Source organism: Apium graveolens, chromosome 3 (genome assembly GCF_009905375.1).
Source record: "Apium graveolens cultivar Ventura chromosome 3, ASM990537v1, whole genome shotgun sequence".
NCBI classification, from domain to species: domain Eukaryota; kingdom Viridiplantae; phylum Streptophyta; class Magnoliopsida; order Apiales; family Apiaceae; genus Apium; species Apium graveolens.
In genome coordinates, this window is record NC_133649.1 from 8,305,888 (window position 1) to 8,322,672 (window position 16,785).

Sequence of the window (16,785 nt, forward strand, 5' to 3'; positions counted from 1 at the left end):
TATGGAATTTGTAACGGATTGTTATGCGTCTCCGATGATAAGTTGCATGACAGCAGTACGATTAATTTATGGAACCCCATTATACGAAAAAATAAAAAAATCTCTATGATCCGACCTGCTCATCCTCTCAAGCCTGTTAGATACATTGATTTGTGTTTTGGGTATTTTGATGATGACTATAAAGTCATAAGGATAGCGGTCTTTTCGGGAGGTAAAGAATATCAAGTAGGAGTCTATAGCTTGAGCACTAATGCTTGGAAGATTACGTGTTGCGATAGTAATTCTTCTACTTATATAAGCATTTACAATACATCGTCTAATAGATTTGTTAGCGGTGCTGCATATTTTGTAAACTATGATAGTAAGATCATATGTTTTGATTTGCATCACGAGAGGATTAGGGAAGTCCAGTTCCCAGACAAGTTTTATAGGTATTCTGGTCGATATTCTGTGGAAGCATGCGGGGAATCAATAGCACTTGTAGAAATCAGGGAGTATAATTTGATAATGTGGGTATTGAGAATTTGTGCCGCATCCAACAGCTCTATATGGGAGAGGATGGTCACTATAGAATTGGAAACAATTCCTACGTATCCTCGGGGATTCACAAAACATGGTAAGTACTTGCTAAGTTATTACGATGGTGAAGACCGGGTTACCAACTACTTGTGGGATTTTGGGACGTCACGGTTAGAGAAATGCGCATCTTACACGAGGACAGAAGATCCGGGGAAAATAGATTATCTGGTGGGAAATCTTGTTTTGGTTGATGAGAAAAATTTAGATCCTTTTGTGGGGATGAAATCTTATTATTCTACTCAAATCATTTTTGTATTAGATAAATTACGGTCAAAGAGGGTTAAAGATATGGCGGATACGACATGGAACAAAATGCAAAGAAAGGGGACAAAAAGGAGAAAAGAAGATACGGTGGTGAAATCACGGAAAAGGGGAAGAAAAATAATTTCGGGAAAAAGGGACACTGAACAAAACAAACGACGAGGAACACATAAATGGAGAAACAAAATTGAAAGACAAAGTCCCTTGCACCTAGCTTCCATGTTATAGATAAGGTGTTTGATTTTCGAATATAAACTATGAATAGTAAACTATGTGATACAAGAATATCAACACCAGCAGCACACATAATGACATAAAAGTTGTATTATATTGTTACTGTATCATCATACAAGAGTAAAATTCAGCAAATAAGCCATTTAAACACTAGAGAATCTTTGGCCAGGAATGTCTGGAGAAATGTTTATAGTCCCCCTAGCATGGCATTTTCAATGTCTTCTCTGCTTAGTGCATAACTAAATCGCCTTTCAACATCCTTGTCAAGATTCCCCGGTCCAGTCCTCAGGTACCTGCATTCAAATTGTTAGGAAGCCTGTAAAAGTCTTATTTATTTCTAAACAAGTTTAAAAAAACATTAGACATTAAACCATAAAAGTTTTTCAAACAAACATACAACTATGCAAGGTTTTTTCACATTCTTCCTTCTTTTTTCCAGGAGTAAATGGGGAAACAAAATTGAAAGACAAAGTCCCTTACCCCTAACTTCCATGTTATACTAAGGTGTTTGATTTTCGAATATAAACTATGAATAGTAAACTATGTGATACATTTGTTCATTCTCCATATGATTTGGAATATCTTCTTGTTGATTTTGTAGTTACTTGGACATTAATATTAGGTATTATATTAAAAATCTTTATTAATAAGCGAATCTCTTTTTAAATAATATTTTTTGATTTCACCAATTTTTGACTGTACCAACTTATATGCCTTTTAATCTATCTATCTATTACTATCTAGTATAAAAGATGAAACATCGAAAGTTTTGGTAGTTTTTTGGTACACGTTAAATTTACCGAATTACCCTTATTTTACTTAAAAAATTTATTATCCTTAGTAATCAAATTATAATAGAAAAAGAAATAAAAATCGTTTTCAACTATAACACGTCACCTTTTTTTATTTATCTCAATTAAAACAACTTCTTTTAGTAATCGAATTATAATAGAAAAAGAAATAAAAATTGTTTTCAACTATAACACGTTACCTTTTTTATTACTCTCAATTAAAACAACTTCTTTAAAAAATCACGGACAAGTTTATTTAATAAAATAGAATAATAATATTATAACCACTAATAACTAATAAATTACATTTTTCAGCTACTTAATTGTTTATTTTATTTAAATATTATTTACAAATAGAATTGTAATATGTCTAATGATTTTGATTTAAACACAATAATGTACAGTATCAAATAAAATTATACTATTGATCCAATCCTAAATAAAAAATAAAAATAAATTACGTACAACTACTTGGATATGCAGCCTCGGATTAAAATAAAATAATAAAGATTGATAAAAATTTAAAATCAAATTCTTTTGGTTGATATAATGTCGTCAGGCTAAAACAAAAAAAAATGAGTTAAAACAAAATAAATTGTAAGTAAATTCGTTTGTCAGGTATAACATCATCAGGCTAAAATATAATTATACATAATGTCAATTCGGTCTAAAATATAATAATATTCATTCCGGGATAAATTGAAATTAAAAAAAACTAAATATAATTTTAGCTGCATTTGGTTGACAAAATTGGTCTGAGATTAAAATCAACATTTGCTAGCTCAGGGTAAAACAATATAATAAATTCTACTAATCTGGCTAAAAAATAGCTCAGGGTAAAACAATATAATAAATTCTACTAATCTAGCTAAAAAATATTTTATCAAACTGGGTTACAATATAATGCGCTGGTCGATAAACTGTCATCATAAGAAAACAAAATATGTTATCTATTTGGCTTAAAACAAAATAATATTTAATCAAAACTAAAATTAAATTAAAAACAATAAAAATTTGGTTGGTAGTCGGTCTGGTCACGGTAATTATAGTAATGTTTAAAATAAAACAATCTCATAAATAGATTACCATTCACAATATAATTATATAAATACAAATAGAATTGTAATATGTATAATGATTTTGATTTAAACAAAATAACATATATTATTAAAATAAATTATACTATTGATCTGATGCTAAATAAAAATATAAAAATAAATTACGTACAATTAGTTGTATTTGTAGCTTCAGATTAAAATAAAATAATCAAGACTCATAAAAATTTAAAAATAAATTCGTTTGGTCAATATAATGTTAGGATAAAACAAAAAAATAAACGAGATAAAACAAAATAAATTGAAAGTAAATTTGTTTGGCAGATATAATGACATCTATCTAAAATAAAATTATATTGATTATCAATTTAGTCTAAAACATAATAATATTCATTACGGGCTAAAATGAAATTAAACAAAAAAACTAAATACAATTAGTGGGATTTGGTTGACATAAGGGGTGTGAGACTAAAAACGAAATTTGCTACCTTAGGATAAAACAATATAATAAATACTACCGATCTAGCTAAAAATAATATTATCAAACCTAGCTACAACATAATGTGTTGGTCGCTATAATGTCATCAGAATAAAATAAAATATGTTATCTATTCAGTTTAAAACAAAATAATATTTAACAAGAGCTAGAATAAAATTAAAAATAAAATAAATGTAATTAGATGGTTGATATAACGAGCCAATGGCTAAAACAAAATAATGTATATTATTGACATACGCTAAAACTAAAATTAAATTAAAATTAAAGACAACTTTTATATTACTAATTAGTGTTAAAATAAAATTAAAGTCAACCTAATTTGTTGTTAGGTATAATGTAGGTTTAAGATCGTGGGATAACTAAAATCTCCCTCTAATAGCCGAAATATTAAAAGTTTGATTGCAAATCTATGTGTGGAATGTTTGGGTTTATATAATTACCGATTTTTTCAATTTCTGTAATATTCAAACTATTTTAATAAAATAAAAATAGAGATGATTCCATAGTCAGTATAATTGCGGGCTAAAAAAATTTATACAAATGATTCATAATAAATCAAAATTAAAATAAGAAAATAACTATACGGGATAAAATAAAATAATATGTACTTTTATTCAGGTTAACAATTTTTTTTATTATTGATACATTAACTTTTTATCATTGATTCGGATTTAAACAAATTAAACCAAAATAAATTTCAATATAATTAGTTGGATTTGTTCACTATATCAAAGTAATGATAATTCGTTTACTATTGATGTGACCTAAATTTATCTTTAAATTAAAATATAATTATCTTTTGTAAACGCACCTATGAATTTCAAAAAAATTAAATCTTGCAATCAGTGATATTTCTTTAAAAACTAAACTTTCATTAAATTATACCATGCATATTTAAAATAATTATAAAATCATATTATCAAAAAATATTTTAATAAATAAATTTCAGAGCTTAAAATTTTCAGTTCAAATAAAATTCAAAAAAATATAATATTAAAAATAATCCGTGCATCGCACGGGTTTTAGGGCTATACTATATAATATCGGAATAAGGTATAATTTGTAGTTTAGTTAACCTCTCATTTTGGTTATCCTTTGCATCACGATCGTCAAATCTTTTTCATCAAATAATCAGAGTCGTTAGATCCATATACTAAAAAAATACACTCCACACAGAGTTCTCAGATTCGAATCACATCAACAACAAACATATATATTATTATTTATAACAATACATATAATTTCTCAGATTCGAATCCCGTTAACAAAAAATATTTATATTATTATTTGTATAGATACATATAAATTTTCAGGTTCGAATGTCACCAAGAACAAACATATACATTATTATTTATGAATAAGATCTCATTTATTATATACTATTTATACTATTTGAAATTAACTTGAAATTATACACAATAAAATTATAATTATATAATCATTATTTAGTATTTTCATATTTATATATAATGTTAATAAAATTATATAAAATAAAAATAAAAATATATAAATATTAACCAAGACTCGTGCATCGCACAAAACATTAAAAGTTTGGTAGTCGATCGGTCGGTACTTGCTGAAATTACTTAAATACCCTCGCTTAATTATTCTAATTCTAATTATCAGATCAATCAATTCTAATTCTAATTGAAATTAAAATCAACTTACTCTATTGCTTTACCAATTTTAATTCTATTTTATATCAAACTTTATATCATTATAATTTATATTAAATTCAATTTCTTCTCCCAATTTATATTTTAATTCATATCGAGTTCTATATTATTCTAATTTGTTACTTCGGGCTAAATTAAATTTAAGCAAACTAAATATAATTATTAAGATTTAGTTGATATATCAAGTTACTCGGGTTAAGATAAAATAATAATATTAGCAATCCCCCTAAAAAATTATACTAATGAACTTGGATAAACAAAATAATGTATTGTATTTATCCATGATAAAAAAATATATTATACAATTGATTCAGACTAACACAAAATTAAAATAAAAATACAATTCGACCAACAAAAAAAAATCAAATATACTAATTATCTAGTCTAAAACAAAATTATTTTATTGATTCAGACTTTAAAAGAATTAAAATTAAACCAGCATCGGGCTAAAATAAAATAATGTAAACCACTGATACGAGATAAATCAAATTAATATTAGACTAAGTATAATTCTTATCCTATTGATCTGAACTAAAAAATTAAATTTTAATTGAAACATAAATATTAATTTAAATTTACCCCACATAGAATTATCTATAAAACTATATCGTTCAATCAGTATTATTGTCTTCTTCAAATATCTTTTATAGAGTTATAGTTAATCGATTAAGTATTCATCATGTTAAAATAATATTTTTTTAAGGTCCAACATAAAGGAGACATTTATATTTTTACCATCAATAAAATAATAATTTAATTATAATAATATTTCCCCTTACCAATTCTATCATTTTAAATAAGTTTAAATGTTCTAAAAAGTTATGAACATATACGTCTACTAATATAATTATGATGAAGTCATATCATTTAAAGTTTTAAATGAACAAAATTAAGAATTAAATTCAAAATATTTTTTTTTAAAAAATATATAATATTAAAAAAATATGTGCGATCCGTGCATCGTACACTTCTACATGTCGTATGATTCTATTAAATTTAGTTTTATTTTTGTTTCCTTATATTTCTACCTATTAAGTTTGATTTTATTTTTATTTCACTCTTTTAACTTTAACCTTTGTGTTCTTAATTCCTTTTATGTATTGCTAATTCAATATATTATACGTCTTATGTATTGCTAATTCAATATATATTATAAGTGTATGTATTGCTAATTCAAAATATATTATAATTGTTTGATTTCACCGGCTTTTGATTTCATTATAACTCTAAATATACGATTTTTATTTATTTTTTAATTCTATAAGAGTTATAATATTATATATATTATTTTACCCATTTTTTAATTGCAATTCTTATATTGATTTCAAGTCAGTAATCCTATTTAGAAATTTTGTCATGCCACTTCTACTATTATGGTTTTTAAAAATTATTTAAATAAATTAACTTGACCGTGACACTGATTATCAACTAGTTATATTATAAAGGTCAATTGTTTAGAATACAAAATGCAAATTAGTGTCCAAGCTTTGTTTTTTTCTGATTTTAAAGCTATTTCTGTATCTTCTTGTAGATTTCTTAGTTACATCGATCAGTTGTGATCAGTTGCCTAAGAAAAATGTTGTAACATGGACTTAGTTGATGTTGAATACTGTACATAGTTTAGAACCTATGGTCGCTAGCTATTTGGGTTTTTAGTGTAATATTAAGGGTGGGACTTATCTTGACAAATTATAGTCTAGGAGTTGGTTCTTCATGCTTGTACTTCACGTATTCTGTTAGATTAGGCGAGCAGTTACATGGGTTTATTGTAATATATCAAGTTGAAGATGACACGAGTACGGGAATGCGTGCTTATACTCTAAATTTAGTATTTTGGATTCTGCAGTGAAAGCATTTTCAAGAACTAAGGATGAGAATGTCTCAGGGACCAGGACCACACCAATATCAGCTTGCGGTGATAAGGGTGATTCTGTTATGGGATTGAGTTTGTTTACTGAAATGCCCTATGACGGTGTTAAAACAAATGAATACATGTTTACCACTTACCAGTGATCTGAATTTGTGCTGTGTAATGCAAGCTATGAATGTATGGTCACAGGAGGATTCATTGAGCAAATTTAGGTTACAAGTAGCGAGTACTACTCACATTCAATGAGAGAATTCTCTCTGTAAGCGCTGAAGATCAGTCTGGGTAGTTTGGTGATTCTGATGGGTAGTCCATCATGTAAACAGGCCTGAACTTTACAGAAGTTCGAGAGCTCAATACACTATTCCATAGATGGCCTGATGCAATAATTTTTGAAAAGGGTTACAAGCATTTAGTTGCAATAACTAATAAATTTTTATGCTATTGTACATATAACAACAGCACTTACCGTTACAATAACTACTTTTTTATTTTTAAAATTATTAAAGTGAATACATTAATATAAATTAATTATTGTAATAATATTCTAGATTATTTAAGACTTTAGAATATCATATAAAATATTACCAAATTTTTATGATTTATTAAATTTCATTTAAGAGACAAATGAAATTGTATATAAATAAAATAAAATATTATATATATATATATATATATAAACAGAAACAATTAAAGATTTATTAATTAAAATTGAAAATAGAGGCACAGGTTATCGAGGTGAAATGTATGAGCGGTAATATTCCCCCCAAATTAAAACTTCACTATCTCGAAACTATCTCTCACCCGCCGTCTCTCTTCATCTCTCTCATCCTCTTTCAGCTCTTCATCACTTCATCTCTTTCTCTCTCTGCTAGTCTCTCTTCATCTCTCTCTCTCTAAACACTCTCACTAGTCTCTCTCTCTTCATCTCTCTCTCACTCACTCTAAACCCTCTCACAAAAGTGCAACCTCAGAGTGTTCCCAATTGAAGATAACTGAGCTCCGAATTAGAGGTATTCGAATACACAAACACACACATTTCGGATGATTAGGGTTACTAAGATTCGGATTTTTTTTTCAATTTGCAGGCAATTAGCGTTTCATAAATTGGGGATTTTGTAATTAAAGTAAATTTTTTCTATAATTAGGACTTTTACATTCATTGGGGTTTTTTTATTAATTGACCCTTTTACTTTTACAGGAGATTGGGGCTAAGCGAATAAAGTTTAAAGAGATTGAAGTTTTAAGCGGTTAAAATTTAAAGCGATTAAGGTACTTTTTCTATGCTTTTATGTGTATTTGTTTGATTAAGTCTGGTGATGTATGCATGCAAGAATAAATTTATTTTCTCTGTATTTAGATATATAAAAATTGATTGGTTGTTTGTTTATACCTACTTGGTCTCTGGTTTATGATATTGTACGCTTAAGGAATAAGGAGTTTGTAGTGAACTTGAAAGCAAAACACAGTTGGAATGCATTACTTATTATAAGTTCAGGAGTTATGGTTTTTTCGTATTCGGAATCTAATAGTAGTTCGTTTTCTGGCAAAATTTTAATTTACAGAAGTTAAATTCTAATTATCTTCCCTATTTAGGTTAAGTCTGGTATCCTTGGTGTTATATTTTATTGTATTTGAGTTTTTAATTGTGCTCTGTTGAAAAATATTGGTGCCTTGTTAATTGGTATTATAATGTTCGTGATTGTTATGCTACTTGGTGATGAATTTTCATGAATGTGTATGAATAAATGTTTCTAGACGGAATCTTGGTGCCTTGTTATGATTTAAATATGGTATCTAAGTAGGAATAAAAGATTTAACAAATATGGTTTAAATATGGTATTTAAGTAGGAATATTTATTAGTGCATATATTGTATTAATCTCAGTTTTATAGGTGCAATCTTTGAATCTTTAAGGACCTAGGGTTTATAAATGGAATAAGATAATGGTTATAACTGGATAGGACTTCCAAGGTACAACAAAGAATATAAAGAGGGGATAAAAGCTTTTATAGAAAAGACATTTCCCTTTTTTTTGATAGGTGATGAAATGAAATGCCCCTGTAGAGATTGTGATTATCGTTACTGGCACCGTGAAGATGTAATTTATGATCATCTCATTTGCAGAGGGCCTTCTCTATCACAAGTCCAATGGATTTGTAAAGTTTCCGAATTGAAAGTAAGAAGTAGGACTGGTTTCAAGGACTGTGAAGCGGGGACGGGTTTCGGGGATAACTTGAATGAGATGTTCGAGTGTACGGGCCGTAGGTTTCAGAATGTATAAAATGGACAAATATTATATGTGGAAGATCCGACTGAGAGGAATGTTCATTATGTTATCAAAAAGCTACCAATGAAATGGTGTGACGCTGAACAACAACATACAGATGAAGAACAAATCAACGACAACCATCCCGATCTACATGATAACATCCTTGAGCATGAAATTGATGAAAAAGCTGGTGACTTTAGTTGGTTCAGGGATGATATTCCCAAAACAGAAATTCCTAAACAAACTGAAGAAGAAGAACCTCATGTTTAACCAACTGAATTTGATATGTTTAATACTTTATTATATATCAGTGATTAACTTGTATTTTTCAGTTCTAAATTAGTGGTTGTAAGACTGTTGTTCTAAATTTAATCCCTTTATTTTTTTGTTCTAAATTAGTGGCTGTATTCATGTTCTAAATTTAGTCCCTTATATTTTATCGCTTTATATTTATTGCCACCCTGTATTCAGAAATGATTTGTTAGTCCCTAACAATGCAACAAGAATTACAGAAGGGGGGGTTGAATGGAATTCTTAAAATTTTTTCTGAATTATAAAATGTTCTAACTCAAAATATATATGTGTGTGTTTTGATTTGCAAAGTGCGGAATGATAAGTTAAAATGAATCAAAACACAAGTCTTTAAAATTTTCTGGTGGATTCGAATGTATCCACCAGAGATATATATACATATATCGAGAGAACTCTGTGAGGCTTGAATAGCTCACAGCTGCTTACAAATAAGAACAACTAAACTGACAGAGAAATGCTAAAGGATTCAGCTTACAATTGTTTCTCTGAGAAATTATTTTCTTAGTCTTCTCATTTTATTCTACTTGCTACTCTTGGTTTATATCACCAAGATTACATAGTAATAAGACAAGATAATAAAACAAAACCTATCAAGTCTAATACTATGCTGTTTCACTACTCTATTCCAACATCTTTGAATATCTTCATAATAGCATGGAAATAGTAATGCTTCTTTGTTCTCAAAAACCCAGTTGAATAGGCTGCCACATTTCTTTTGCAAACACTCGACGCATGTGACTGTGTTGTCACTGTCAACGGATGTTTGAATTGATCATTCGTCGGGTACATGATTATCATCCGTCGGGTTGCCTTGTTGATCATCCGTCGATGACTTTGTTGATCATCCGTCGATGACTTTGTTGATCATCCGTCAATGACTTTGTTGATCATCTGTCGGGTAGCTATTTGACACTTGACTTCATTTCACTTATGCAGAATTACAAGACATCTTATATTTATAATTAATCAACCTATTCTGCATATCTAACTAAAGTCAACATGGCTTATATGCTACTACAGAATCTATACAAAGGTGTTTACAGAAATGTGCTACATGACTTATTGTTACACAAGCTACTCACTCGATGGATGTCAAAAATTTCCATCCGTCGGGACTATATTGAGTCATCCGTCGGGACTGTATTTGGTTATCCGTCGAGTGCTACATTTTTCACTAAGTTGAATCTACTAAGGTGTTTTGTTAATGAAATCATCAAGTTCACAACATATTCAACGCAAAGTAATCACTTAAAAAATAAGAGAATTGTAGCCATAAATTAAGAGAAATTTGATGATAACAAAATACCCTAAAAATACAAATTGAAATGGAAGTAGATAAAACTGTAAAGTGCTGCAGTAATCACTTAAAAAATTTACAAGGCAAAGTGTACAAATATTTGCTCACAGTATTTTTCAAGGTGCTCCTCTAGTCTGAGCAGATTGATCTATTTCCTTGATGATCTGGAACTTTTCCTAAGCTTCCTGTTGTTTTCTTCTATCTGATTTTGGAGCTGTCTGTGGAACTCAAGTTCATCAGATTCTGAGAGATCTAGCATTCCTTGCATTTCCAGAAGAGTCTCATTGCTAGAGATGCTCAACTGGTCCTCTAATCTGAAGAATCTTCTAACTCCCTTATCATCCATGAATTCCATCAGCCAGTAGGGCCTTAGATGCACTCTACTTCCAGTGTAGGGAATAGTTAAAGTCTTTGGGAGTGCATTATTGGCTCTAATACTCCTCAGTTCTTCAGTCTTCTTTAAAACTAGTCTTCTAGCTGTCACATTAAATCCAAAGTTCTTCTTGAAGGATGAATAAACCTTTATCATCACAGATTGGCTTTCTTGAAGGATCCTGTAAAGTGGCCATTGTATCTCTTCCCCCCCCCCCCTTGTACTTGAATACTAACCTTTCAGGTAGATTCCTGTAAGCATCAATTCCTCCAACTTCTTCCAATTCATCTAGATAGAGGTTTAGATCAGAGAATTTCTTGATGTCACAGATGTACATAATATCTCCCTTGTTGACTTTGGTTTGAGCTTTGGTTAGAGATTTGGATTTGAGAGTTGAAGACTTCACTTTCTTGACTGCTCTTGACTTTATTCTATTTGGCTTGTTAAGGATTGGCAAATTGAAGTCAGGAATTGGCAGACTTTCCCAGTCTACTGGTTCATCCTTAGGGATAATAGGTTCACCATGAAAATTCTTGGATGGATCTATCTTGAATTCTTCATGTGCCACAGAGGGCATGGATGTTTGAGTTGTTGCAGATGTAGACTTTTTAGGAAACTGATCTTCCAAATCCTTTTCATCAAAGTTCACTTTCCTCTTTGCATGAAGTTTGTATCTAACCCTTTTTTTCTGCTGTGATTCTTCTTGCATTTTCAGCTCCTTAGATTCAGTGGTTTCAGATGATTGTTCATGAATTTTTTTTGTAAGTTTCACAGCTTGTAGCTTGGCCAAGATAGCAGCTTGCTCCTTCTTTTGTTTGATCCTTTTAGCATCTAGAGCAGCTTGCTTCTTTTCTTGCTTTAATCTTACCTTGTCTTCCTTTTTGCTTCAACAAATTGAGGGAGTCTAGCCACCATACAAATTTCCTTGCCATTTCTGAAAACCTTGGCAATTATCTTTTTCAAAACTAAATCAGCTTGATCCTTGTAAAATGCAATAGATCTTGACAACAGTTTCTTCTCATCAGGCTTTGGTGTCTCATACACTGTGTCCAAAGGATTCTTTAATGAAGATTTTGAGTAGTTCACCTTTGGTTTTATGATTATATTTGCCTTTGGAGATTTGATACAAGATGTCTGGCCTTTTTCAAGATAGTTCATGCTCATTTCATTCAAAGATTTGCCTGACTTGAGAGTGATGAATGGCTGATTTTTCTGGCTTCTTAGCTAAACCAAACTTCTTTTGATTATCCTCATCGATTTTCTCCCAGTTTATTGGACTAAACTGCTTCTTTTTAGCTGCTTTCAAAGTGGCTGTTGCTTCAGTTATCAGATCAATGATATCTTTAGCTGGTGGCTTAGTGAAAGCAATTGTAGGCACAATTACTTTGCTAACTTGAATGTTGAGCTGTTTCTCCCCCTCACTTGAGCCTTTCTCCCCCTTTTTGTTATCATCAAGTTGTGTGGGAGGGAGTTGAGCAGCCACCAACTGTTGGAGTAGAGCAATTTGAGTTTCTTGATTGTTAAGTATCTTGGCCATTGACTTCTCTACATCAGATAATCTTGAGTCCATGGCCTCAACTTTTCTATTGAGATCAGCCTCCTTTCTTAGCTTTTAAACTATTTCAATCATGGTGGTTGCAGGAAGTATATCATCAAACCTTGCTATGAGATCTTGCTTTACTTCAGAAATTTCTTGCTTGATTTTATCCACACTCTGACTGTGTTGGAGAACTTGAATTTTATGCAGCTGGAGTGCTTCAAGGTGTGCTATAAGTAGCTTCTTTGTGCTGGCATTAGAAGATGTATGAATGGCTGTTTGAGTGTCATAAATTAGCTTGAATAGTGTTGATTGGAGATGTGAGTAGGAACATTCTTTTGTTAACATCCAGGAAGGAACATCTGCATCTCCCCCTATGCTCATGCTTTCTTCCTCATCATCCCCACCAGCATCCCCAAAAGAGTCTTCATCCAGTTCAAAATCACTGCCAATGTTAGAAGGCATAGCAGTGATTGCATCATTTGCTCTCTGTAGAGATTGTGTAGTATGCACTAAGTTTAGAATTCTTTCAGCCTCCTCATTGCCCTGTACAGCTAGAGTTTGGTAAGCTGTAACAGGGTGAGTAAATGTCTCAATATCTAGGGAAATAGAATCTATAACAGCTTGATATTCTTGCTGAAATAGCCTTTCCCTTTCTGCATCATTGACATTCATTGACTCACTTGCAATGGCTTCCATCCTTATCACTCATGTACCTGCGTTTCCCTCATGATCTCTCTTTTGTTGCATCAAGGTCTCACCTTGGCTCTCCACCCTCACACCCTCACCTTCACCATCTAAGGTGGGACTCCTCACACTCACTTTTGCCAATCCTGAAGAAATGGACTGCATCGGTTCACTCTTTTCCTCTCCTTTTTCCTGGGAGCAACCCAGACTCTCACTCATTTCACTCCCTTCCCTCAGTCCTACGAGTGATTGCACAACTACTAAGTCTTCTGCACTTGTAATAATTGATAAAATTTGAAGTTGTGCAGAGACACTCGACGGATAAAGAATATCCGTTGGGTTAGCAGTTTGACTATCCGACAGATAACTGCTGTTAAGCTTATCCGTCGGGATACAATCACTACTCGACGGATGAAAGATATCCATCGGGATAGAAGAAATAGTTGAGTTTGGAGTGGAGACTATTGTGGACTCTGTATAGATTGATGAAAATTTTGGCACAGATGTCTCAACAGTCTCAGAAAGAAATGGCAAGTGAGCCAACAAATCATCTAGAAGATGATGCTCACTTGCTTGGATTTTTGGCTTCTCCAAGAGAGTTAAAGATGGAGAATTTGGAAGTGATGTGTTTATCATGTCAACATCCAAAGAGTGTGTGGGAGAATTTGGAGGTGTTTCAATGATTAGAGATTTTGGTTGTGACTCCACATTTATTGGAGCCACATCAACCTGACTTTGAGAAGGTGCAGTGATTGTGTCTTTAGCACCAGTTTGCACAGTGTGTGAATCCTGTGCATCCCCAAGGGTCTTTGATTTCTTCTTTCTAATATAAGTTTAGGGTGAGTTTGTGTCCTTTACCCTTTTGGTCTGTGCTCTTGGCTGAGAGCTTGTTTCAATGGTAACAACCTTTTGGGAGGATGAAACCGGTAATGAGCTGATATCCTTATTAAGCACTGCAGTTTGTTGGGAAACTGCAGTGTGACTAGCCTGGGAAACACTCACCTCTCCAACCTTATCCTTAGGGTTTCCTTAATGTTCACCCTGTCCCTCACCTTTCTTGCCCACCTTCAAACTCCCCTCTTTAGGTTTGGTGGATTTTTCAACTGACATCTTTTGAGAGACACTAGAGGGGGCTTTTTTTGTCTTTGTTTTTGAAATTTTGGATTTGGTAGCTTGGGTAGGCATCTGTCTGGTCACTGACACAGATGCCATTGCTACACTAGAATGCAAAGAAATGGTTGAGGTTGGAAGAGTAGAGATAGTGGAAATTACCTCACTTATCTGAGGTGCCTCCATTACTGGGAAGTAGAAGAGTGTCACCTCTTTGTGATGGTTTGCCATGTTCAAATCTGTAATGATTTTCCTTTCTTGAACCCAACACTCTAACTTGTTTGTTGGGTTCTCAAGCACAATATCCTCAGAGAGGTGGTTAGCAAGCATCATTAAAAATCTAGTATAGTAGATATTTTTACCCCTCTTATTCAGTTCCCCTAACTTAAACCCCAACTCAAACAGGACTAGATCACTAAAATTGAAGTATTTATCAGTCGCTAGCATGTAAAACATGTTGAGCATGGAGATATTAACAGAATCAAAATTGCTAATTTTACCTGAAAATACTTTAGTGACCACATCACACAGATAACTCCATTCCTTCCTAAGACCCAATCTCCTAATTTCACTTAACTTAGAAGTAGAGAGTGCATAGCCCATGGAGTTAAGCATATTAACAATATCAGTGTCTGTGTGTGGAGTAGTGACAGTATTATCAGGAAACTTGAAGCATGCTTTAACAATATCACTATTAACACAGTATTCCTTACCTTTAATAGTGAAAGTGATAGTCTTATCAGTTGAGTTGTACACTGCAGTCGTCCACATTTCTTTAACAACCTCACAGTAGATGGTGGGTGATTCCAGCATGACATATTTGAGTTTGCAGTTTTTCACAAAATCCATCATTTTGTGGTAGTCGCCAGACTGCTGAATCGCCTTGTTTACTAGAGCCGTGAAGTTATTCTTCTCATAGATAAATCCAGTTTGAGACATGATCTTGACGACTGGTGCCATTGTTAGAGAGTGAAAATTGCAGAGAGAGAGATGATAATTGCTTTTGAGAAAGAGAGAAGTTAGAGCAGATGATTTGAGAATGATAAAAGAAAAGCAATTAAAATGAATTATGCTTTTATACTATCTCAAAAATAACTGGCAAAAGTAATAAAGTAAGATAAAGTAACCAATAAGAATTGCCCAAAATAGTCGTTTAAAAATAAACTCTAAAAATTCCATCAATTATCCGTCGTGTTATACTTACAAACTGTAAGTATACTCGATGGATAATGTTCAGAGAATCAACGGCTAAGAATAAGACAATTCCAAGGATGAGAATAAATCAGTTATCCATCGAGACATAAAATATTCCAGAAAAATAATTGATTTTATTAACAAATTATATTCCAACGGATGATCAAACTCGATGGATAATGATCATCCGTCGAGATGTAAATTTTGACTTTGCCAAAATTTCATCCAAGATTGAAAAATTAATTAAATTTTTGGTTGCATTACAACTTGCAAATTATCTGAAAAGATTTAAGAAAAATTAAGCATACCTAACTCACTTACCAACCTTGAAAAGGTGGATTCATCCAGTGGCTTGGTAAATATATCTGCAAGCTGTTTTTCACTTGGAACAAAATATAGTTCCACAGTACCATTCATTACATGTTCCCTTATGAAGTGGTACTTGATATCTATGTGCTTTGTTCTTGAATGTTGTACTGGATTTTCAGTTATGGCAATTGCACTTGTGTTATCACAGAAAATAGGAATCCTTTCCACTTGTAGTCCATAGTCTAGCAATTGGTTTCTCATCCACAAAATCTGTGCACAGCAACTGCCAGCAGCAATATATTCAGCTTCAGCTATAGAAGTAGAAACTGAATTTTGCTTTTTACTGAACCAGGACACAAGCTTGTTTTCTAGAAATTGACAGGTTTCTGTTGTACTTTTTCCAATCAATTCTACAACCTGCATAATCTGCATCTGAATAACCAGTTAGATCAAAACCAGAATCTCTAGGGTACCAAATGCCAAGTTTTGGTGTTCCCTTGAGATATCTGAAAATTCTCTTAATAGCTACCAAGTGGGATTCTCTAGGATCAGCCTGAAATCTAGCACAAAGACATGAAGCAAACATTATATCTGGCCTACTAGCTGTTAAGTACAGAAGTGAGCCAACCATGCCCCTATAACTTGAAATATCCACAGACTTTTCAGTAGTGTTTAATTCAAACTTAGTTGCAGTGGCCATGGGAGTTTTTGCAGATGTGCAATCCATTAGAT